The sequence below is a fragment of the Sminthopsis crassicaudata genome, chromosome 1 (genome assembly GCF_048593235.1).
Source record: "Sminthopsis crassicaudata isolate SCR6 chromosome 1, ASM4859323v1, whole genome shotgun sequence".
NCBI lineage: Eukaryota > Metazoa > Chordata > Mammalia > Dasyuromorphia > Dasyuridae > Sminthopsis > Sminthopsis crassicaudata.
Genome location: NC_133617.1, coordinates 210,333,138 through 210,357,548, shown reverse-complemented (window position 1 = coordinate 210,357,548; position 24,411 = coordinate 210,333,138). Strand labels below are relative to the sequence as shown.

General features: G+C 33.4%; 1 long non-coding RNA gene across 2 annotated transcripts in view; it reads left to right on the top strand.

Moving 5' to 3' along the window:
- Positions 1-18,763, top strand: part of LOC141546417 (uncharacterized) — a 110,301-nt gene extending 91,538 nt beyond the window's left edge. For both annotated transcript variants that reach the window (XR_012483300.1, XR_012483297.1), the window contains exons 2-3: positions 1,266-1,360; positions 18,478-18,763. This is a non-coding gene — a long non-coding RNA (uncharacterized LOC141546417). The remainder of the gene's footprint in view (positions 1-1,265; positions 1,361-18,477) is intronic.
- Positions 18,764-24,411: the final 5,648 nt, after the last annotated feature.

The following is a 24,411-nucleotide window of genomic DNA, read 5'->3' as shown; positions in this document are numbered from 1 at the left end:
TAACCTACTTCTCCATTTTGTGAAGGTTTTCCTTTGTGTTCATTAGTGCCAAGCAGCAGTCATAATCTGCCATATAGTTTACCCCATAGAAAAAGGAAAGGTGATGCAATCTTTGGCAGCAAAGAAGAAAGTTAAAATAATGTAAGCTTCATTTTCAAGTGATAGGGCCAAATTTATCATTTTGAAAGACCTGCTAAGATAACTGTATCACTTCCTAATGTGTTAACAGTTTGGAAGAATCTGAAATAGTTTTTGTTTTTGTGATATTAGAACCATAACTTGGAAAAGTTAGAAATGAGAAAGGGCTTTAAAATCATCACAAATAAACCTATTTTCTTTCCTGGGGGTTATCATATTAGTTTTTTTCTAAAAGTAAATGTATGGCATTTTAGGAAACAAATTTATAAGATAATTTGATTCTTGTCTTACAGCAAAAATGTAACTTAGTATTTCAGCTTTGATGATTGGCTCAGAAAATCCATAGGCCCATTAAAATATTTGCAGGCAGCAAAATTCTATAATATCTTTAACGATTTTTTAAATGCTGTTTCAGCTCCTTTTGTTTAGATCTTGTAAAGAACCTATAGCCACTAGGTCAAGAGAACACAATTATATATTTGGTTTACAAAAAAATCAAACATTTGTTGATAATCATTCAGGATCCACATAACAAATATCAAAAAGAACATGAATGAACAAATACAACTGAATAATTCTGGTGAGTTTAACATTTTAAAGTAATTCTTTTTCTTTTAATATTGAAGGCCCCTAGGCATGGCTATATTTCAGATTATATTTCTTATCTATTCACCCAAGAAATCATGAGTTTTCCTTATTAAAATAACTATTGCCTTTGGTATTTATCAATACTTTCCTGTTAATCTCCCAACCAAAATTAATTTTAAAATGTTTATGTAACTAATAATGTATAAAATCTACACACTTGTAAAATACATATTCACATACACATATGTGTTATCTACTTACACACATATAAGCATGTTATATATATGTATATACTCACAAAACATGTGTGCAAGCATATGACATGTGTATTATATGTGTTTTTATAGTATATATATATATATATATAAATATTTGTGTGTGTGTGTGTGTGTGTGTGTGTGTGTGTGTGTGTGTGTGTGTATACAAACAGAGGGGAGAAAAGGGGAGAATTAGAGGTGAATGTTGATACAACAGAAGGTAGTCTGTAATAGACAAAATGAACAATTGTGCATCATTCAAATTTTTTTTCTCTCATTTAGGCCTTACTGACAAAATTTACATATGTGTGTCATCTTCTTTACAATGAGTTTTCTTGGACAACTTTGGAATATAATCCTGGAGCTAAGCTTTAGTGGTGAGTAAATATAATTTTACTGGACTATATCAAGGTGGCTCCAGACTATATATCATATCCATTCATCTAGGGAATTGTGAGATAGCTAGATATCCCTCCCTACATCCTATCATTAGTATCTGCCTTTGCTTTGGGAAAGGTAAATTAATATAATCACTGTTTTTTTTTAAAAAGAAGTGTCAAGCCCCTGACTTATGACAAAACCTTATCATTCCTTCTCTGGTCCTCATTTTTTATATGTGTCTTGGCATCATGTCATATGTTTCTCTTCCTCCCTCCCTCTCTCCTTCTCTCTCCTTCTCTCTCTCTCTCTCTCTCTCTCTCTCTCTCTCTCTCTCTCTCTCTCTCTTTCTCTCTTTCTTTTACTACTTTCTTTCATTTTCCTTCTTTCCTTTTCTTCTTTCTTTACTCCCTCTATCCCTTTTTCCATCTTTTCTTCCTTTTCTTTTTCTTTCTTTGTTTCTGTGTTTCTTTTTCTTTCTTTCTTTCTTTCTTTCTTTCTTTCTTTCTTTCTTTCTTTCTTTCTTTCTTTCTTTCTTTCTTTCTTTTCTTTCTTTTCTTTCTTTCTTTGTTTCTGTGTTTCTTTTTCTTTCTTTCTTTCTTTCTTTCTTTCTTTCTTTCTTTCTTTCTTTCTTTCTTTCTTTCTTTCTTTCTTTCTTTCTTTCTTTATTTCTCTTTCTTTCTTTCTTTCTTTCTTTCTCTCTCTCTTTCTTTCTTCCTTCTTTCCTTCCTTCCCTCCTTCTTTCCTTCCTTCCTTCCTTTCTTTCTTTCCTTCCATCTTCCCTCTGTCTCTCCCTCTCTTTCTTCTCCTCTTCCTATAGACTATTTGGTTTTTAATTAATAATTGCATCCTCCAGACTGTTATTTGTGTTCATCTTGTATTTTAGCTTCTATTCCAACATTTTTTACACTTAGATAACATAACCGAGGGGAAGATGCTAGAGACAAGTATGATGATAGATTATGAATCTTGATTGATAGAGGATATTATAAGATTCTGAGCATTTAAAATCTGTCCTATCAATAGTTTAAACTTTGACATATTTTTTTAAATTTTTTTATTACTTTTTATTACTTTTTCTCACTGAGAAATCAATCTACAGAAATATTATGGGACATTCATATTACAATCATATTCTCTAGAGGGTACATGAAATCCTTCACAAATTACTTCCTTTACTCCAGAGCAGAAGAAAGGAAACAGGAATGAACTAGGTTATGTTCCTTTTGATTGAAATTAAGAGTGCCACCAGGTATAACCACTGCTCAATGTAAAGTTGTCATTTTTAAAGTTTATCTCTATATATTCATTGAGTCACTGGAGGAAAGAGGTTAACAATTACAAATGAGAAGATTAGAGATAAGCAGACTCAGACTGAATTGATGATAACTTACTGATTCTATTAGGGTGAAATGAAACAGCAGTAAATAACAAGAACATGATTTTCTTTAATTCTTGAATCCCATAGAAATAATATATTCTATATTATAATGTAAATTCCTTGAGTATAGGGACTACAATTTTGCATTTTTTTTTTTATACTTAACATTTATCTTAATGCCTGGTACAGTATAAGTACTTTGCAAATACTCATGTACTTGACTTTTTAAATTGGAAGAGTTTCTTTAACATTCATTGACATGAGCAAATATCATTTCTTCATTGACAATTATCATGACAAATTTGCTTAATTTAAAAATGTAATTCAACAAAAAAGTCCAATATTGTTACTTTTCTCAACAACCATCTTAGAAAACATATCACCTTGGCCTAAGTTGGGTAAATCCAAGTCATTTCAACATCAGTTGAAAACAAAACAAAACAAAAAACCCCAACTACACATAAGCTTCTAGAGTAGCAATATCATTTTAATTAAAGTAAAAATGTTTACTTTCTAATATTTCCCAATTGTAATAATTTCTGATGTTTAGATTAAATCTAGAGGGGGAGGGGAGCGGAGCCAAGATGGTGGAGAAGATACATGCCACTGTGTAAGCTCCTTTCTTCCCTCACAACCAACTAGATTTAATCAGCCTCAGAAATAGTGTTGGACTGATAGAATCCACAAGGACTGGAAGCACACCTTACCAGCTAAAGAGAATCTGGAGTTTCAGCAGGAAAGGTCAGCTCCCAGGGGAGGAAGAAGAGAGGCCAGCACAGACTGTGGGGTAGTGGCACACTGTGCCAGTCGCGCTGGGGAGGGCTCTCGGATCAGAGAATCCACTGACATAAAAGAATCTGGCACAGGCTGTTAGCTCTTCTCTGCTTATAAAACAGCAGATCAGAGGAGAAATATAAGCCACTCTAAAATTTAAAACTAGATTGGATCTTCCCAGATACCAGGGGAGACTTAGCAGATCTCAGCACCAGGGGTGTGGCCGACATAGGCAACCCAGGCTTTCACCTTAGGGTATTTAAGAGATTGAAGAGTGGGCAGGGCGGTAACTCATAGTGCCTGGCTCCTCTGGAGGCTTTGGAACGGAAGTCCCAGAGAAGCGGAACCTTTGAACTAGGGACCGCGGTTTCTGGAAGACACTTCCAGTTTGAGTGCAGGGGCTTTTCACGTCACCTGCTGCAGACATCCACGCCCCACCTGGACGCATAGGCCGGCTTTGAGTCGCCTTTACTGTTCAGTCTCAACCTCAGGGAAGCCAATAAAACACAGCGCCCTCAGGGCACAGCAGTGCTGGTCACCTCTGGGGCACTTCCAGGGAGGGGGTGGGGAACTCTCTCCCAGAGCTCTCTCTTAGCTCAGGTGCAGGGGCCGCTGCATCCATCCAGTCTGGGAGGAAGCTGGTAAAGAAATAAATAAATATTTTCCTACCCCAGGGACAGACCCCAAAAGATTTTTTAAGTATGAGCAAAAAGCCAAAAAAAAACTATAGATTCCTTCTACACAGAGAAAGAGCGGGTATCCAACCCCGAGGAAGTTAACAGCAGAGAGTCAGCAGATAACAACCTAAAGGGGAACGATTCCTGCCCCCCATCACATAACTCTCTCCATGAAGAGACTATTAAAAAGTTAAGAGAGTTTGAAGAAAAATGGGGAAAGGAAAGGGAAGCTATGATAGAGAATAACAACGTCCTGAAATTGGAGTTGGAAAAAATAAAGAATTCACAGGAGATGCAGGGAAACAAAATTAGTGAATTAAAAAAGGTAAAAAAAATCACAGGAAAATAGGATTTCTGAATTGGAGAAGATAAAAAAAGTCCCAAGAAAATAAGATTTCTGAATTGGAAAAAGAAAATAATTCTCAAAAAAAAAAAAAAAATAGGGAAATGGAAAAAAATTCAATAGAGCAAAATAATTCATTTAAAAACGAAATTGGGCATTTACAAAAAGAACTAAAAACTGTGAAAGAAGAAAATAACTCCTTAAAAGTCAGGTTGGAACAAATAGAAATGAATGATTCACAGAGAACCCAAGATTCAGTCAAACAAAACAAAAAAAATGAGAAGTTGGAGAACAACGTCAATACTTACTGGGAAAATCTATAGACCTGGAAAATAGATCTAGGAGAGATAATCTGCGGATCATTGGACTTCCCGAAAACTATGACCAAAAAAAGAGCCTAGATTCTATTTTACAGGAAATTATCAAAGAGAACTGTCCAGAGATAATAGAAACAGAGGGGAAAGTAGATGTGGAAAGAATTCATCAAACTCCTTCTGAAATAGACCCTAAAAAAAGAACACCACGGAATATTGTGGCTAAGCTTCAGAATTACCACACAAAGGAGAAAATCCTGCAAGCAGCTAGAAAAAAACAATTTAAATACCAATGTGCCACAATAAGGGTCACACAAGATCTGGGTGCCTCCACATTAAAAGATAGAAGGGCGTGGAACCTGATATTCCGAAAAGGCAAAAGATCAAGGATTGCAACCAAGAATAAACTACCCAGCTAAGTTTAGCATCTTTTTCCATAGAAGAAGATGGTCATTCAATGAAATAGAGGAATTCCATGTTTCTAAGAAAAAAACCAGACTTAAACAAAAAATTTGATCTACATCCACAAGAACTGAAGAGAAACAGAAAAAGGTTCACAGAACCCTTGAGAACTGTAACTCTGTTGTGGGTATATAGAAAGTACGTATGGATAATTTGATTTTACTGATATAAAAGAAAAAAAAAAAAAGGAGGGGGTGTAGTAAAGGGAAGGGGGTAGTATCAGAAAAAGGGGAGGGTGTGATAAAAAGAGGGAAACTACATCCCAGGAAGAGGCATAGAAAATACACCATATCTGAGGGAATTTAGAGAGGGGGAGAATCATTGTGTAAATCTTACTCTCATCAGAAGAGGCGCAAAGAGTAAATAATTGTCATATTTGTTTTTCAGAGAATTCTCTCTCACCTCATTAAAAGGGGGGAGAGGAAAAGGGAAAAGGAAAAGGAGAATAAGTGAAGGGACTTGGAGGGAGGGGGGAGGGATACTAAAAAAAAAAGGGAGGGCTGTGCGTCCAAGGGGGGTCTGTAAATTAAATATTGGGGAAGGGGTTCAAGGGGGTCAAGGGAAAAAGCATAATCTGGGGATAATATGATGGCAGGAAATACAGAATTAGTAATTTTAACTGTAAATGTGAATGGGATGAACGATCCCATCAAACGGAGACAGATAGCAGATTGGATCAAAAATCAGACCCCTACAATAGGTTGTTTACAGGAAACACACTTAAAGCAGGGAGATACATATAGAGTAAAGGTAAAAGGTTGGAGCAGAATCTATTATGCTTCAGGTAAAGCCAAAAAAGCGGGGTTAGCTATCCTTATCTCAGATCAAGCAAAAGCAGAAATTGATCTAATTAAAAGAGATAAGGAAGGAAACTATATCCTGCTGAAAGGTAGCATAAATAATGAAGCCTTATCGATACTAAACATATATGCACCAAGTGGTATAGCATCTAACTTTCTAAAGGAAAAGTTAAGAGAGTTGCAAGAAGAAATAGACAGTAAAACTATAATAGTGGGACATCTCAACCTTGCACTCTCAGATTTAGACAAATCAAACCACAAAACAAACAAGAAAAAAATTTAAAAAGTAAATAGAACATTAGAAAAACTAGGTATGATAGACCTTTGGAGAAAACTGAATGTCAATAGAAAGGAATATACTTTCTTCTCAGCAGTTCATGGATCCTATACAAAAATTGACCATATATTAGGACATAAAGATCTCAAAATTAAATGTAGGAAGGAAGAAATAATAAATGCCTTCTTCTCAGACCACAATGCAATAAAAGCTACATTCAGTAAAAAGTTAGGGATAAATAGACCAAAAAGTAATTGGAAACTGAATAATCTCATCTTAAAGAATGACTGGGTGAAAGAGCAAATTATAGAAACAATTAACAATTTCACCCAAGATAATGACAATGATGACACATCATACCAAAATCTTTGGGATGCAGCTAAAGCAGTAATAAGGGGAAATTTTATATCTTTAGAGGCTTATTTGAAGAAAATAGAGAAACAGAAGATTAACGAATTGGGCTTGAAACTTAAAAGGCTAGAAAAAGACAAAATTAAAAACCCCCAATCAAAAATTAAACTTGAAATACAAAAATTAAAAGGAGAAATCAATAATATTGAAAGTAAAAAAAAACTATTGAATTAATAAATAAAACCAAGAGTTGGTTTTATGAAAAAGCCAATAAAATAGATAAACCTTTGGTAAATCTGATCAGAAAAAAGAAAGAGGAAAATCAAATTTTTAGTCTTACAAATGAAAAGGGGGATCATTCCACCAATGAAGAGGAAATTAGAGAAATAATAAGGAGTTACTTTGCCCAACTTTATGCCAATAAATTTCATAACTTAAGTGAAATGGATGACTTCCTCCAAAAATATAGGCTCCCTAGATTAACAGAGGAGGAGATAAATTGCTTAAATAGTCCCATTTCAGAAAAAGAAATAGAACAAGGTATTAATCAACTCCCCAGGAAAAAATCACCAAGACCAGATGGATTCACATGTGAATTCTACCAAACATTTAAAGAACAATTATTGCTATATAAACTATTTTAAAAAATAGGGAATGAAGGAATCCTACCAAACTCCTTTTATGACACAGACATGGTACTGATACCTAAACCAGGTCGATCGAACACTGAGAAAGAAAATTATAGAACAATTTCCTTAATGAATATTGATGATAAAATCTTAAATAAGATATTAGCAAAAAGACTTCAGAAAATCATCCCCAGGATAATACATGATGATCAAGTAGGATTTATACCAGGAATGCAGGGCTGATTTAATATTAGGAAAACTATTAGTATAATTGACCATATTAATAATCACATTAATAAAAACCATATGATCATCTCAATAGATGCAGAAAAAGCATTTGACAAAATCCAACATCCATTCCTACGAAAAACTGTTGAGAGTATAGGAATAAATGGACTATTCCTTAGAATAATCAGGAGCATATATTTACCAATGTCAGGAAGCATACAATGCAATAGAGATAAGTTAGAACCTTTCCCAGTAAGGTCAGGAGTGAAACAAGGTTGCCCACTATCACCATTACTATTCAATATAGTACTAGAAACGCTAGACTCGGCAATAAGAGCCGAGAAAGAGATTCAAGGAATTAGAGTAGGAAATGAGGAAATCAAACTATCACTCTTTGCAGATGACATGATGGTATATTTAGAGAACCCCAAAGACTCTGCTAAAAAGCTATTAGAAATAATTCAGAATTTTAGCAAAGTGGCAGGATACAAAATAAATCCACATAAATCCTGAGCATTCTTATATATCACCAATAAAATGCAACAGCAAGAGATACAAAGAGAAATTCCATTCCAAACAAATGTTGAGAGTATAAAGTATTTGGGAATCCATCTACCAAAGAATAGTCAGGAATTATATGAGAAAAATTACAAAACACTTGCCACAAAAATAAAGTCAGATTTAAATAATTGGAAAGACATTCAGTGCTCTTGGATAGGCCGAACGAATATAATAAAGATGACAATACTCCCCAAACTAATCTATTTATTTAGTGCTATACCAATCAGACTCCCAAGAAACTATTTCAATGACCTAGAACAAATAACAACAAAGTTCATATGGAAGAATAAAAGGTCGATAACTTCAAGGGATTTAATGAAAAAAAGTCAGATGAAGGTGGTCTAAGTGTACCTGATCTAAAGCTATATTATATAGCAGCAGTCACCAAAACTATTTGGTACTGGCTAAGAAATACAACGGTAGATCACTGGAACAGATTAGATACAAAGGACAAAAAAGGGTACATCTATAGCAATCTAATCTTTGACAAACCCAAAGATACCAACATTAGGGACAAAAATTCATTATTCGGAAGAAACTGTTGGGAAAACTGGAAATTAGTATGGCAGAAATTAGATATGGACCCACACTTAACACCATATACCAAGATAAGATCAAAATGGGTCCAAGATTTAGGCATAAAGAATGAGATCATAAATAGATTAGAGGAACAGAGAATAGTCTACCTCTCAGACCTGTTGAGGAGGAAAGAATTTATGACCAGAGGAGAATTAGAGATCATTATTGATCACAAAATAGAAGATTTTGATTACATCAAACTAAAAAGTTTCTGTATAATCAATACTAATGCAAACAAGATTAGAATGGAAGTAACAAATTGGGAAAATATTTTTAAAAGTAAAGGTTCTGACAAAGGTCTCATTTCCAAAATATATAGAGAACTGACCCTGATTTATAGGAAACCAAACCATTCTCCAATTGATAAATGGTCAAGAGATATGAATAGACAATTCTCAGATGTAGAAATTGAAACTATATCCACTCATATGAAAGGGTGTTCCAAATCACTACTGATCAGAGAAATGCAAATTAAGACAACTCTGAGATACCACTACACACCTGTCAGATTGGCTAAAATGACAGGAACAAATATTGATGACTGTTGGAGGGGATGTGGGAAAACTGGGACACTGATACATTGTTGGTGGAGTTGTGAAAGAATCCAGCCATTCTGGAGAGCAATTTGGAACTATGCCCAAAAAGTTGTCAAACTCTGCATACCCTTTGACCCAGCATTGCTGTTAATGGGATTATATCCCAAAGAAATAGTAAAGAGTGGAAAGGGACCTGTATGTGCCAAAATGTTTGTGTCAGCTCTTTTTGTTGTAGCTAGAAACTGGAAGTTGAATGGATGTCCATCAATTGGAGAATGGTTGGGTAAATTGTGGTATATGAAGGGTATGGAATATTATTGCTCTGTAAGAAATGACCAGCAGGAGGAATACAGAGAGGCTTGGAGAGACTTAAATCAACTGTTGCTGAGTGAAATGAGCAGAACCAGAAGATCACTATACACTTCAACAACAATACTGTATGAGGATATATTCTGATGAAAGTGGAAATCTTCAACATAAAAAAGATCCAACTCACTTCCAGTTGATCAATGATGGACAGAAATAACTATACCCAGAGAAGGAACACTGGGAAGCGAATGTAAATTGTTAGCACTACTGTCTATCTATTTATTTTATACCTTCAGAAGCTAATAATTAATGTGCAACAAGAAAAAGGTATTTACACACATATATTGTATCTAGGTTATATTGTAACACATGTAAAATGTATGGGATTACCTGACATGGGGGGGGAGGGAGTGGAGGGAGGGAGGGGATAATTTGGAAAAATGAATAAAAAAAAAATAAATAATAAAAAAAAATCTAGAGGGGGCAGTAGTGAAATTCTTGGTGACCCTTTTATGAGGAATGTTCATAAAATTAGAGCAAGTCAAGAAATGAATCTTCAAGACAATAAAGGGGCAATCTAACTATGTAAATCAGTATGGGTTTAAGTAATTTACTTACAACAAATTGTTTACTCAGTGTAATTGAGGAGATGATGTTTCTCTAGTTTATATATACTTAGTACTTAGCATGGTGATTTCTCAGAATGCTGTAGGGAGGTAATTATAATAGGGTATTTAAGGGATGAGAGAACTGGGGAAAAGTAAGACTGGGAGAGTGACACACTGTGAAGGGTCAGACTGTGACAGACACAGATTGTGAAGGAGACAATAAAGACTTTAGACTCTATTCCTGTCCATCCTCATGGTGACTATCCTGCTAAGATAAAAGGCCCATTTGGAGGACCTCCAAAAAGATAGCCTGGACATTACAATAAATACCCAAATTAAATATAAAGGACATAGGAAGAAAGATGCTATCTGCATTCAGAGAAAGAACTGATAAGTAGAAGCATATATAGAATAATTTTATACTATATATCTATTTTGTCTAATAGTAGCCATCATTAGAGTGAGAAAGGAGGAGATAAAAATATTTCATTGTGTATTTAAAAATGAAATTGAAGTGAAAAAGAGATAACCACATTCAATAACTAGGTAATGGAGTGGTGAGGTAAAGTCAAGTACAAGCAATTCAGACCAGAGGAGAATAGTTCTGAGCCTGAAGAAAAAAAAAAAAAAAAAAAAAAAAAAAAAAAAGAAAGAGGTTAGGTTCTCATTTGAACAGTTCTGAGATCTATTTTTATGGCTGAATTACCTGACTCTTTGCAATGTTTTTGTTTTATAGGACAGGGCTTCTTACATTTTTTCACTTGCAATTCTTTCTTGTTTGATTTTACAATACTCTTATCATAATGTATTGATTTCATTCTTTATCTATATTAAAATTATTACATTTGTTCCCTTATGTAATATTTATATTAATTACAATTTTTTTCTTCAAGTATTGCTAACCATTTTGTACTCATTCATAGAAATATTTAGATATCTCTTTGAATCATTCTATTTCATCATTTCTTGCAGCACAATATCATTATTATCACATTAATCAATGGACCAATCCTCAGTTTTTGGACATCCTCTTAATTTCTAACTATTTTGTCATAAAAACCCACTGTATGCATATACATATACACAAGTACACATGTAGTCAATAAAGGATACTTCCTCTTTTTTTTAATCTCTTTTGGGTGTAGACCTAGCAATGGTATATAGCTGGGTGAAATGAGGTACACTATAGTATTATTCAAATATTATTTGCATACAATTACAATTTAATTTCAGGAATAGTTGTACACATTCATGAGTTTATCCACAGTGTAAATTATTGGCAAGTATTGCAAACTTGTAGGTCATAAAATAAATTCAAAAAATCATCAATATTTATATATAATACTGATTTGTTCTCTGAAAGAAGAAAAAAAGAAATGCCATATAAAAAGTTATTACCAAATATATAAAATTCTTGAAAATCTATCTTTCACAGTATGCCAAAAAATTACATAAATACAGTTGTAACAACTATGTAAAGAAATAAAGACATGAAATTTTGGGGGAAAACTTGTTCCTGGTAGAATGATGACACTATTATCTAAATTACCATATCAAACCAATGGAAGTGATTACTTTTTTTGGATCTAGAAAATTAACAAAATTAATATGAAAAAGAACAAAAGGTAGAGTCTCAAGAGAGATAATGAAAGAAATTAGAATTAAGGTGATCTAGAACTGGCAGATCTCAAATTACAATAAAAAATGGTAAATACTGGTTAAAATAGATATCATATAAAAGAAAGTATTAGTATATAACACATAAATATCAGAATATGACACATTATAGTAAAAGTAACTAATATTATAAGATTTGATAAAGACAAAGAATTCTGCTTCCTTGAATATGAATACAAATGTAGCATTTGACAAAAAATACCAAGAAAATTAGATAGCAGTAAAGAAGAAATTATTTTTAGACCAACACTTTACATGCATTGGATGTTATTATATGACCTATATAGAAAAGACCACATCTTAAACAAATAAACGAAACAAATCTATTTATAGGAGAAATGTGTATGATGAAACACAGATTGGAAAATAACATAGATGATAAAATAAGATACTTTTGCTTCCATAAAAGATTTTGCATAAATGAATCTAATAAAGCTAAGATTTGAAAGGAAAGAGTTAGTAGGGAAAAATCTTTTCTACTTTATTTATTTATTCATCCATTTATTTATTTGTTTGTTTGTTTGTTTATTTATTTTCTTTTTCTGAGGCTGGGGTTAAATGACTTACCCAGGGTCACACAGCTAGGAAGTGTTAAGTGTCTGAGACCAGATTTGAACTCAGGTCCTCCTGAATTTAGGGCTGGTGCTTTATCCACTGCACCACCTAGCTGTCCCAGAGAAAAATCTTTATTGTAAATTTCAGAGATAATAGGCTGCTCTACCAAGTTACATAAGCACCTTATTCATTATGTTTTCACATAGAAAATAGGATTTTTAAGTAAAAGAAAAGATATGATAAAATACTGGCTAATCTGAAGTAATATGCCTATTTAAAAAAAATAGGAATTTAGAATTTAGGAATTCAGAAATTAAATCCCATTTTATGTATAGAAATGAGCTGTCATCTTTGTTATTTTCAAGGTGGACCAAAAAGATGAAAACTCACATCTGCCTGAAGCAAAAAGGTTAGAAATTACAGGCTTGCTTTAGGATGCAGGAAATTAAAAATAATTTATCATTATCTCTTAGGATTTTATGACTTTTCAAAATTCAAATTAAGTAAACACATCAGTACTCCAGATAAGGAGAAAACAGATGAAAAGATAAGAAATTTTTGTTTGTTTTAATATATTGTCTTCACTTCAAAATAAGAAAATGAATAATATCTATCAACATTCTCAAATAGCCAAAAAATTTGGTGAAAAATATTAAATACAATTCAGTCCCATGGGCATGCCAAGTTTAGTATGCCAAGAGCACATATGTAAATTTTAATGCAGTAAATTTTGTTTTCATAATTTTTTTTCCCTGAGGCAATTAGTATTAAATGACCAGAATCACACAGCTAGGAAGTGTTAAGTGTCTGAAGTCAAATTTGAACTCAGGTCCTCCTAACTTCAGGGCTGTTGCTCTAGCTACTGTTTTGGTAATTTTATGTCTCATTTTTAAATTTGTTTTTGGAAGTAAATCATATTTATTTATTTATTTTCCAAGTTACATTGCTCCTGAGATGTTGGAGAATTTCCTTTAGTTATAAGATACACAAGGATATGAAAGTTTAATGTTCTTTCAATTTCCAGGGGCTTTTCACCTGGAAAGAGAATTCATTCCATTTTCTATGGAAAATACATTAGGGCTACTTGGGGGAAAAAAAAAAAAAAAAAAGAAAAAGTATCAGCACTCTCTGGTTTGCACTTCTGCTTCTTATAAAAAGGTGGGAATGGGTACACTGTGCTTGCTGCTATCAAAACCAGGAAACTGTGGAAGCTAGATTGGGAAATGAAGCAAGGTGCTGACCTGACCACAGAGAGACCAGGAGGCATGTGAGTCAGGGATTTATCATTTTTCTCCTCCCTCCTACCTTTCAATACTTGCTTCCCTGAAGGAAGAATATGCCCAAATTATTTCCCTTCTTCCTTCCTATAAGTAGGGCAATGAAAGTGGTGGAGAAAGAATGCAATTAGAAAATTTATAGTGTTTAGTGGTTAATTTTTAAAGTCATTTGAGAATATTGTTAAAGAAAACAGCATTAACTATGAACTGTCTAAATCTCTAAGTGTATGATTTGGGACTAAGTAAAGGGAGATTAACTCAAAAGAGGAAGAGATTTGCTGTTTGTATCAAAAAGAATGGAAGCCAATTAGGAAGTTTTTGCACTCTTATAAAAATACATCCTAAATTGCCTTTATGAATCTGTGAGAAAGACTTCAAGTAAAATGGTGTGGGGAGGGGAGGAAGAAGGGATTTGGTGCAGTTGTTATAAAGCATTTTTAACATGATGGTGGCTGTCATCCAGTCATGTTCAAAGATATTCAAATTTTCAAGCAATACACACCTACAGTTCCTGTTTCCCAAAATTTGTTCTCCCTTCAGTTTATTTCAGTTTATAAATAAAAATAATATCCTTTAGGACTGGGGAGTCTATATCTTTTTCTGTATAGTCTCTCTCTCTCTGTCTCTCTCTCTCTCTCTCTCTCTCTCTCTCTGTCTCTCTACACACACACACACACACACACACACACACATCCACACACACCTCTTTCTTCTTCACTTTCCCCCTAAGAGGATAACATCCTAATGTATTGTGCTATACACACCTATGACTAATGGACGGATTATACTTTAATGTAACATCAAAGTCTAAGTTTGTCTTATTATTCTTCTATATTGATTTAACTGATAAATTATTTTTCAACCTATTAGAATTTTATCCATTGCACTTATTTATATTGTACTATTCATATTGCTTCTATGGAAAAAACTTATCACTGATGTTTTTATTTTCAGAAGTGTTTTGAATTTGAAATTTTATTAAATAATACCTCATGGTGCCCTAGCAGTATCATTGGATTTTCAAATATCATGCTGGTTGAAACTCTTTGGGAAAGTCATTTATAGTTGTTATCTTCACTTCATTTTGTCTCACTTCAAAACTTTGCAATCTGGCTTCTAATCTTGTTGTTTGACTGAAACAGTTCTCTCCAAAATTAATCTTTTAATTGTTCTAATTTTCTACTAGCCTTTTTTCAATCCTCATCTGCAGTCTTTGACATTGTCAATCATAATCTCCTTAATCAATTCTTCCCTTTATTATCTTTTTAAATAGTATTTTATTTTCCTAAATATACATAAAGATAATTTTCAACATTCGTTTTTGTAAAACTTTGCATTTCAAATTTTTTCTCCCTCCTTTACCTCTCTCCTCCCCTATACAGCAAATGATCAGTTAAATATTTGCATTTTTTAAAAAACATATTTCCATTTTTGTCATATTGTGCAAGAAAAATCAGATCAAAAGAAAAAAAAACCCATGGAAAATCAAAATAAAACAACAATAAAACAACAACAAAAAGGTGAAAATGCTATGCTCCCCCTCTATATTTTCTTGACACTTTTCTCCCCGATTCTCCTGCTACCTGTCTGATTTCTTTCAACTTGTTCCCCAAAACCATGTATAAGCCATTTATTTTCTTTTTATTTTTTCTGTGTAATCTTTAAATTTTGTTCTTCATTAACTTTTGTTCATATTATTATTACAAATTATTATTCACTTACTAATTTATTCACTTTTGAAAAGTTTTGGATCTATTTCCTTTTCCCTTTTTTGATATTCTTTTACTTCTCTCACTTCTTTTTGTTAAAATTTAGCTTGTTCTTAATATAACCATCTATAAAACATTTTATTAGAATTTCTATGTATAACTAAACAATTAAAAAACCTACTTAAGATGATATTAAAATAAATAGGTTAAAATTAACTAATATTTTGTTTTAGTTCAACAAAAATTTAAGGAATTATACTAAACATAAAATTGGATAAAGTATTTTCTATATGTAACAAAAGTTTATAGGCATATTTGTCACATATATCACATGAGAAGTTAATATAACAGAGACAGATTTCAGTGCTCAGAATTCAAGATACAGAGAAGCCATCAGATACTGCTTTTTCAGAAATGAGAATCATTAACATAATTAATATTAAAGGAATTTGCTTCCTTCCTAGTTGATAATCACATGCTACACTAGTAGGAACCCAGAATAACAAAGCATGCAATCAATAATTAACAACTTCCAAGTACTTTAACACCTGTTAAAAAAAAAAAAAAAAAGAATATTGGATATGATTCACTTTAATATTCCCTCTAGAGATAATATTTTATCTCTGAATATAATCAGAGATACATAGTACAGAAAATATGAGCCTTGGGTCAGGAAGACCTGGATTCAATACCATATTTGACACATACTTCTTTTATTTTTCTAGACTCAAACTCTCAGAAGTACTTCTTATGAAATGCTTGAAAACTTTAAATTATAAATGACTCACCATTTTTCTTTCTACATATTTATCATTTGTTTACCTATCTTTGCATAAATATAGATAAATAAATAGATCATATACATGTGATATTTACTATATATATATATATTTACTATATATATATATAGTATTGGTTTATGCATGTATACAGATATATCTGTGTTGTATGTATTTCTGTGAATGTATATATATATATATGTGTATATGTGTATATATGTACATATACATATATACATACATACAAACATATATCTACTTTAAAAACAGACAAGAGGAAACTATCACATTCTTCTTAAGAGTCCGCAGTAAAGAAAAACTCACTTCAACAAATGCTAGATTGAAGAAGAAAGTGCTATTCACTTACTTTTACAAGCTATATGATCCTGAACAAGACACATAATTACTTTCTACCTTCATTTCCTCCTCTGTAAAATAAGAACAATGCTATCATCTACTTTTTAAGGATTGTTGAGCATAGAAAAAGACATAATATATGTAAAGCACTTGGCGAAATTTAACTATTTAATGCTAGCTATTCTTATTAACTTGTTAATTTAACAAACATTTAATTAGTGCAAAGTATCATATAAGATGATAAAAGGGAATGTTATAAAACAAACAATGAAATGAATGGATATGATAATAATTCATATCCATTCATTTCATTGCTTGTCTTATAATTTCTTTAATTTGAGGTTCATGATGCCAAGAGACCTCATTAGAAAATAAAAACTAAACTCAGCGATAAGATTTTTTAAAAGATTTTCTTGATGACAAATTACAAATTTAGCTAATTTGTTTTTGTTCCTATTGAAATGACTCAGTAGTTTTGAAATTCTAGATTGTGACAGGATATTCATTTCCATTTTATGTTTGAAATAGGCACCAGAGACTTTCTATACTTAATCCATAGAAAATCCATAGATTATTCCATGCCTATTTAAATAAAAAGATAGAAAACATAAAATATAAATTTGCTTTTGTCATAATTCTACAATGTGGACATATTTTGTGGATCACATAGCAGCTAGAATGTTCCATTCTGATGTCATCCACTATTCTTTGCAGCCAATTTAAAAATAACATGAAAGTATATTCTGAATGTGATGGGAATGTCAGGGAATGTGAGTCATCCCTGTCATGTCTCATATTTGTACTTAACATTGAAAAAACCTTCATAGCTGATGCTTTGTACCACATTTTTGTTGACCTTCTCATTCATGCTGAAGAACTATGAAGAATAAAATAAAATATAAGACTACTGGAGGGCACTTGTTTGTTTTAAGTTATCTGGTTTCTGACTTTATAAATATCTAAAAAAGTAATGTATATACACATATCTTTATAAAGATGATTACCCTAAAATTTACTAAAAACAAATCCACATACATATAAATGAATATATGTGTGAATATGTATGTATTTTATGCATATATATGTAAAGAGAGTTGTTTTGAATATGCAGTGCAGAAAATCATCATTATTGATATGATTCAAAACTGATATTTTAGCAGTGTGTAGATAAAATCTGTGACCAATCTAATTCATGCATATCCAAAGCTTACTAATATGGTTCTGAGTACTTCATAAATAAATAAATATATATATATATATATATATATATATATATATATATATATATATATATATATGTATGTATGTATGTATGTATGTATATAAAATGATGACATGAACATATTAATGTAGAGATATAATCACCTTGAATACAGTACCTTGAACACATTAAACATTCCATTTTGGCTTTTTCTTCTACATTTCTTAGATTTACAGGGGGTTTTATGACCATGGATTTAGAACTAATAGAATTTTAGAACTCAGAGAGTTCAACCCTTTATTTTAAGATTAAGAAATTGAGTCCCACAGTTGTACCATGATTTGACCAAAGTCACATAGGTGATAACTTGTTATGGGCCAGAACTCTGAACTTGAAACAAAGGATTCTTACAAGTTACTAAGTCAGTAGAATTGTTATCAAATTTAGTATGGTTCAGTATGATTGATTTAATCCTACAAGGAGATGTTATGGGGCAGAACTTGAAACAAGGTACAAAGTGGAATTGAGGAGACAATGGTTAAATCTAGTTTAGCATTGATTTAATCCTACAACAAATAATGGTTTCTTAGTGATATAATGATGGGTTTGTATTCAGTGTGGAGCTTATAAACTAGAAACCTCAGCCAGGGAGATTCAGAGACATACAACTGTTGGCAGGAGCTTAAACTCTCAGAACCAAGGGGAGAAATTCAATTCATTCTTCCATCTTAGATCTTCCTAGTGGCTGGCCTGGACTCCTGCACTTCCCCCACTAAGACCAAGGCCAGACTGAAAGACTCTCCAGAAAGCTACCAGCATCAGGAAGGAGATAATAAAGGATCTGGATTAGAAGAAAGCTAACCTGGCCCCAGGAAAGGAGATAAGACCTTAAAAGAAACAATAAAGATTTGGACTTTACCATCTGGTTGAACTTGTGGTGATTACTGAACTGAAATGAAGGCTGCCTCCAGAGACCCCAAGAAAACCTCAACAGAGAACATTACATTTTAGAGAGAACATTACAATAACTGGCAGTCAGAATTAAAATCTAAGTCCTCTGTTTTCAAATTCACCCTTTTAATTTTTATATCATATAATGTATGTTTCTGAAAGGAAAAAAAATAATTCTCATCATAGAATAGTAGGATTTTACTCCAAATTATATATGAGTTTTTAAGTTAAAACCACTCAATTCCTTATAAAAAGTAATCATTGTAAAAAAAAGTCAGAATTCTTTTATGTCCTTTGTACTTCACTCTTAAAAGCAGACTTCTTATAAATGAATTAATACACAAAAATATTCATACACTTAAACTTACTACACATATTCATTTATATATATGTATACTTACCAGAATCAAGAAAAAATTATATCTGATGAATATAAATTTTAATATTTATAGATAGTAAAAAGATTGGAGCAATAAGGCCAATGACTCAGATGATTATAGGATTAAGTAATCAAATAGCAGGCCTTAGCAATATGGTGAACAAAGGTGCTGGTGCAGAGGAAAGTGACTAGAAAATCTGTATGTATGAAACCTCTCAGCCTCAGAAATTTGGGCACAGTGTTACAATATTTTTCTTCCTAGTTTGTGGGGGAAAAAAGATATCTACAGCCATGGAATTCAGTTCTGTTGTTGATTGAAAATAAAGTTTTACATATTTAAAGTGTTGGGCATTTTCTTTTGCAGTTAGATAGATGCTTGATTCATCACTTGTTAATAGAATGAATAGCTGTGACACAAAATATGCTTTAAAAGTTGCATTGTATTAATAACCACATATTTTATCATGTTTTCAAGATCTTGATGGAAAATAAGTTGAATGCAGTTTTAGACTTGGAATCAGGAAGAGCCAGTTTTGAATCTTATCGCTAACACTTAACTTACTGTGTGACCACAAATGCAAATCATTGAAACATTGAGCTTTAGGTTCTTCTCCTTTAAAAATAACATTAACAATAGCTATAAAATCTGTCTTTTAGAACTGTGAGATTCAAATAAGTTAAAGAAGAAAAGCAATTTGAAAACTTTCATTAGTAAAGATTAGGTACTAACTCTGTGATTCTGAAAGAAATTTTTTACAAAAGGCTATGCTTATTATCTATTAATACTATAGAATTCAAGTTATTCCTTTTTAAAAGTTTATCTATACTATTTTTGCCTTTACTTCTCCTTTCACTTACTTCTCAAACCTTTGCAATCTTGTTTGTAATCTTATCATTCAAATGACATTTTTATTCCAAAATTATTAATTGTTAGGATTACTGGGTGAGAACTCAGGTTTTCTGGACGGTTACAAGGTGAGAACTCAGGTTGACTTGATAGAGGGGGCAAGCTCATTGGCTGGGGTGGTTCTTCCCAGAAGCCCTTGCATTATCCCACGCCCATTCTCTGGGAGAATAAAAGAGAGAGCACTGGGCGCAGAGAGCAGATCGGCCTGAAGAAGGATAAGAGTTGGAGGAGATTCAGAGCCAGGATTCAAGAGGAAGACTCTCTGCATTACATCAGGCCTGACGGGGCTCTCTGCAGGAAGGGAAGTCACTTCTAAGGACAAGAGTTAACAGCAACTGCCTGGAGACAACGGTTCACTACAGGAAGAAGAATCTGTCTGAGAGATTTGAGTAGACACAGCAGATCTCTTCCCAGAGAGTGATCCGGCAGCTTCTAGAGACGACAGCTCGTTACAATTGGCGCCCAACGTGGGGCAAGGACTTTTGCTTATCCTGACAAGAGGAGCTAGACCAGACCTTCGCAATTTGGCGCCCGAACAGGGACAGACACAGTCCTGATTCCAGTGGAAAAGCTTCCAATCTAGATCTCAGTCTCTCTGACCCAGAACCGTGAGTAACGAGGAAACTTTGTTAAAGATTAAGTGAGCGTGCTAATAGATAAATAAGGAACTTAACTTGTTAAGGGCTAAACCAGGAATCTCTTATAGCTGAAATGGGGCAGATGTTAGCTATATTCAATCCCTGGACCTCAGCCGACTCAACCTCAGCCCCAGACGCAACCTCAGCTCCATTCAGGAGTGGTACTATAGAGAGTATAATCAACATAATTGAGGAGCAGAGTTTACTTGTAACCTGGGTACAGATTGCTAAACTCTTGGCTGCATTAAGACGCACATCCCCTTGGTTCTTAGAGGAAGAAAAGATAGATGTAGATAAATGGAAGCTAGTGGGATATGAAATGAAAGAATTTCAAGCAAAAAATGGGCCTCGTTCAATTTCTGCAGAAGTATTTTATATCTACAACATAGTTCAATTAGCCTTAAACTATCAAGCAAGTTGTAGGAGAAGGAAAAGTTCTAAAAATGCAACAGAGGACTCCATTGGGCATCAGAGTGTAGAATAATTCAGGGAAATGGGATGAGGGGCCCAGGTCCAGGGCCCCAGGCAAAAAAGACTTGGGGCATGGTGGCAGCTGATGCTACACCCAAAGAACCTTTAGAAGGTCAGGACTCTGATTTAATCAACCAGCAGAAAAGCAATCACATGGCAGAAAGGGATTACCTGATAAGTGAGTCAACAGGCAATCAGATTGCAAAAATGGATTACACTTGGGGAGAATACAGGCCTTTTAAACCAACAGGGCTGTGTCCAGTGCAAACAACTCCAATGTAATTGTCAGATGATGAGAAGAGATTTAGAAAGTGGTAAATAGAAGGAAATTAGATAGGTTAACTGCCTGGGAGAGAGGGTTTGTTTGTATTTCTTCAGCAGGAGAAGGAATCAGATGGGTGCCAACGAGTCATATTCGCCTTGTCCATCAGAGAGAGACAGAAAAAGAGAAAGACCTCAAAATAAAGGAGAAGATCTAAGAAACATCTGACACTGAAAGAGCATGGATAATAAGAAGACTGTTAAAGAAAAACCAGCAGGAATCATTGGACTTCCTCACACAAGATGAGACTAATGGACAATGGACTTATGGACATTTATAAATTTTCAATTTATGATTATTTGATTATGTTATTTGTCATATACTTCTAGCATGTATTATGTTACTATGTTACTATATGCTTATGTAATTTATGTAATTATCTGTAATACTTCCCATATTGATGGATTTATGTTTCAAGGTCATGACTGTCCTATGTTCTAAATCAAAAGAAAGGGGGAGATGTTAGGATTACTGGGTGAGAACTCAGGTTTTCTGGACGGTTACAAGGTGAGAACTCAGGTTGACTTGATAGAGGGGGCAAGCTCATTGGCTGGGGTGGTTCTTCCCAGAAGCCCTTGCATTATCCCACGCCCATTCTCTGGGAGAATAAAAGAGAGAGCACTGGGCGCAGAGAGCAGATCGGCCTGAAGAAGGATAAGAGTTGGAGGAGATTCAGAGCCAGGATTCAAGAGGAAGACTCTCTGCATTACATCAGGCCTGACGGGGCTCTCTGCAGGAAGGGAAGTCACTTCTAAGGACAAGAGTTAACAGCAACTGCCTGGAGACAACGGTTCACTACAGGAAGAAGAATCTGTCTGAGAGATTTGAGTAGACACAGCAGATCTCTTCCCAGAGAGTGATCCGGCAGCTTCTAGAGACGACAGCTCGTTACAATTAATGATTAATCTTAATTAACAAATTATTTTCCTACTTGATTGTCATACTTCTTGACTTAATCAATTATCACTGTATATCAGCATTTGTCACAATACGTTATGTTCTCCTTCTGGACACTGTTCCCTCTTAGTTTTCTTGACAATATTATCTTTTCATTCTTCTTTTGCCTTTTTGATGGCTCTAGTATTTTCTAGATTATAATGTTTCTGATCACCTAATCCTAAATCTCTGTCTTGAGCCTTGTTTTATTTTGTCTCAACTCTTTTGCCTTTGGTGACTTCATTAGTTTCCATGGCATCCCCATGTATCATCTCTTAAATAGATGATTTTCAGAACTAAATGTTCAGCCTTGATTTTCTTCCTATAGCTTTACTGCTAATGATCTGATGAATATTTTGACTTTGACATCCCATAGATATCTCTAACTTAATATGTCCAAAAAAACAAAAACAAAAACAAATTAATTTTCTATCCAACCTTTTCTCTCTTCATATTTTCCCTGTTTTTGTAAAGGGCACCATCAACCTTCCAATGACATGGGTTCACAACTTTGATATCATTGAAGGCTTCATTCTCTCTCCACATATGCAATCAATCAGTCTGTCAACAGAGATCCATTTCTTTCTGTTTCCATGATATCTCTCAAACCAGTCCTATTCTCCAGTCACATGAAAATCACTCCAATTCAGGCCCTCATCATATTTCATCTAGATTCTACAATAATCTTTTAATTGTCCACTTTCATATCTCTCAGTTCTACACTTAACACAGTAAAGTCAAGTTATTAACAAGCATTTTTTAAGTGTTTACTATATAATAGGCATTGTGCTATTAGTGATGCAAAGAAAGGCAAAAAAAATAGTACCTTGCTCTCAAGAGTTCACTGTCAAAAGGAGAAACCACCATGCAAAGTGCTATTCAAAAACAAGGTGTAGACAAGATAAAATGGAAATAAAATCAGAGGAAAAGGACTAAGAATAAAAAGGAGTGGGGAAGTCTCCACTGCCAAGAAACCTAAATAGTATAGAGAAGAGTATGTTCCTAAGATAAAGGTTCTACTTTTGTTTCTGTTTTGTCTTTTCAGTAAATATCATTTCAAAAGCTAACTAATGTTAATGTTAATGATTTGGGGCACTACTAGTGAATGAACATGCTGGAATGGGTCTTTTGCCAACAATACTGAAAAGAATGAACATATCTTTCAAAATTATCTTTAAAATTCCAACTGGATGATGACGTTAACATTGCTCTGGGGAGGAGTTGCTGGCTTACACATGGGCCAGGACAGAGTGTTCCCTGAAGAAACGTTGAATTTAATGTTAGCATTTAGCACAATACCTGGAACATAGTGTTTACTTAGGAAATGCTTCTTAATTGATTAATGTTGCTGACCCCTCTAATTGCAGCTACTCAATATGCTGTATCTGTTTTCTTTTGCAGTTATATAATCTACATATGTGAGAAATCTGTTAAAAACTATCTTCAATATTATTATTCTTTAAATGTTTAAGGATTTTAAGGTTATAAGTTTAGAGTTCAAGGGGATCATATAAACCATTTACTCCATCCTCCTTAATGTTACAGATAAGAAAATTGAATCTCCAAGAAATAGTTATTTGCAGAGAGTCTTCAGATGGCAAGTAGCCAACCAAGATTTAGAAGTCTCTGATTTTAATTCCAACTCTTATTTGTATGGGCTTTAATAGTTTGTTGCCTGGTTAGTACTAATTTATCCCCTTAGGCCTCACTAGGCACTTTGATTTTTGATTATCTAAAAAACTTCTGGTGTGGTGGCTAGAGCATTAGATTTGGAATGAGAAAAATTCATCTTCATGAGTTCAAATCCAGCCTCAGACTCCTATTAACTATATGGCTTTGGCAAGTCACTTAACCATTTTTTGCTCAATCCTTCAACCTCAATTATATGAGCCGGAGAAAGAAATAGCAAACCATTACATTATCTTTTCTAAGAATACCCCAAAGGAGATCACATAGAGGCAAACAGGACTGAAATGAACAACAATAATGCTCTTGTCTTGTGCTGTTGTCCATGACTTATATATTTGCATCTTTTCTCCTACTAGACTAAGCTGCTAGACAT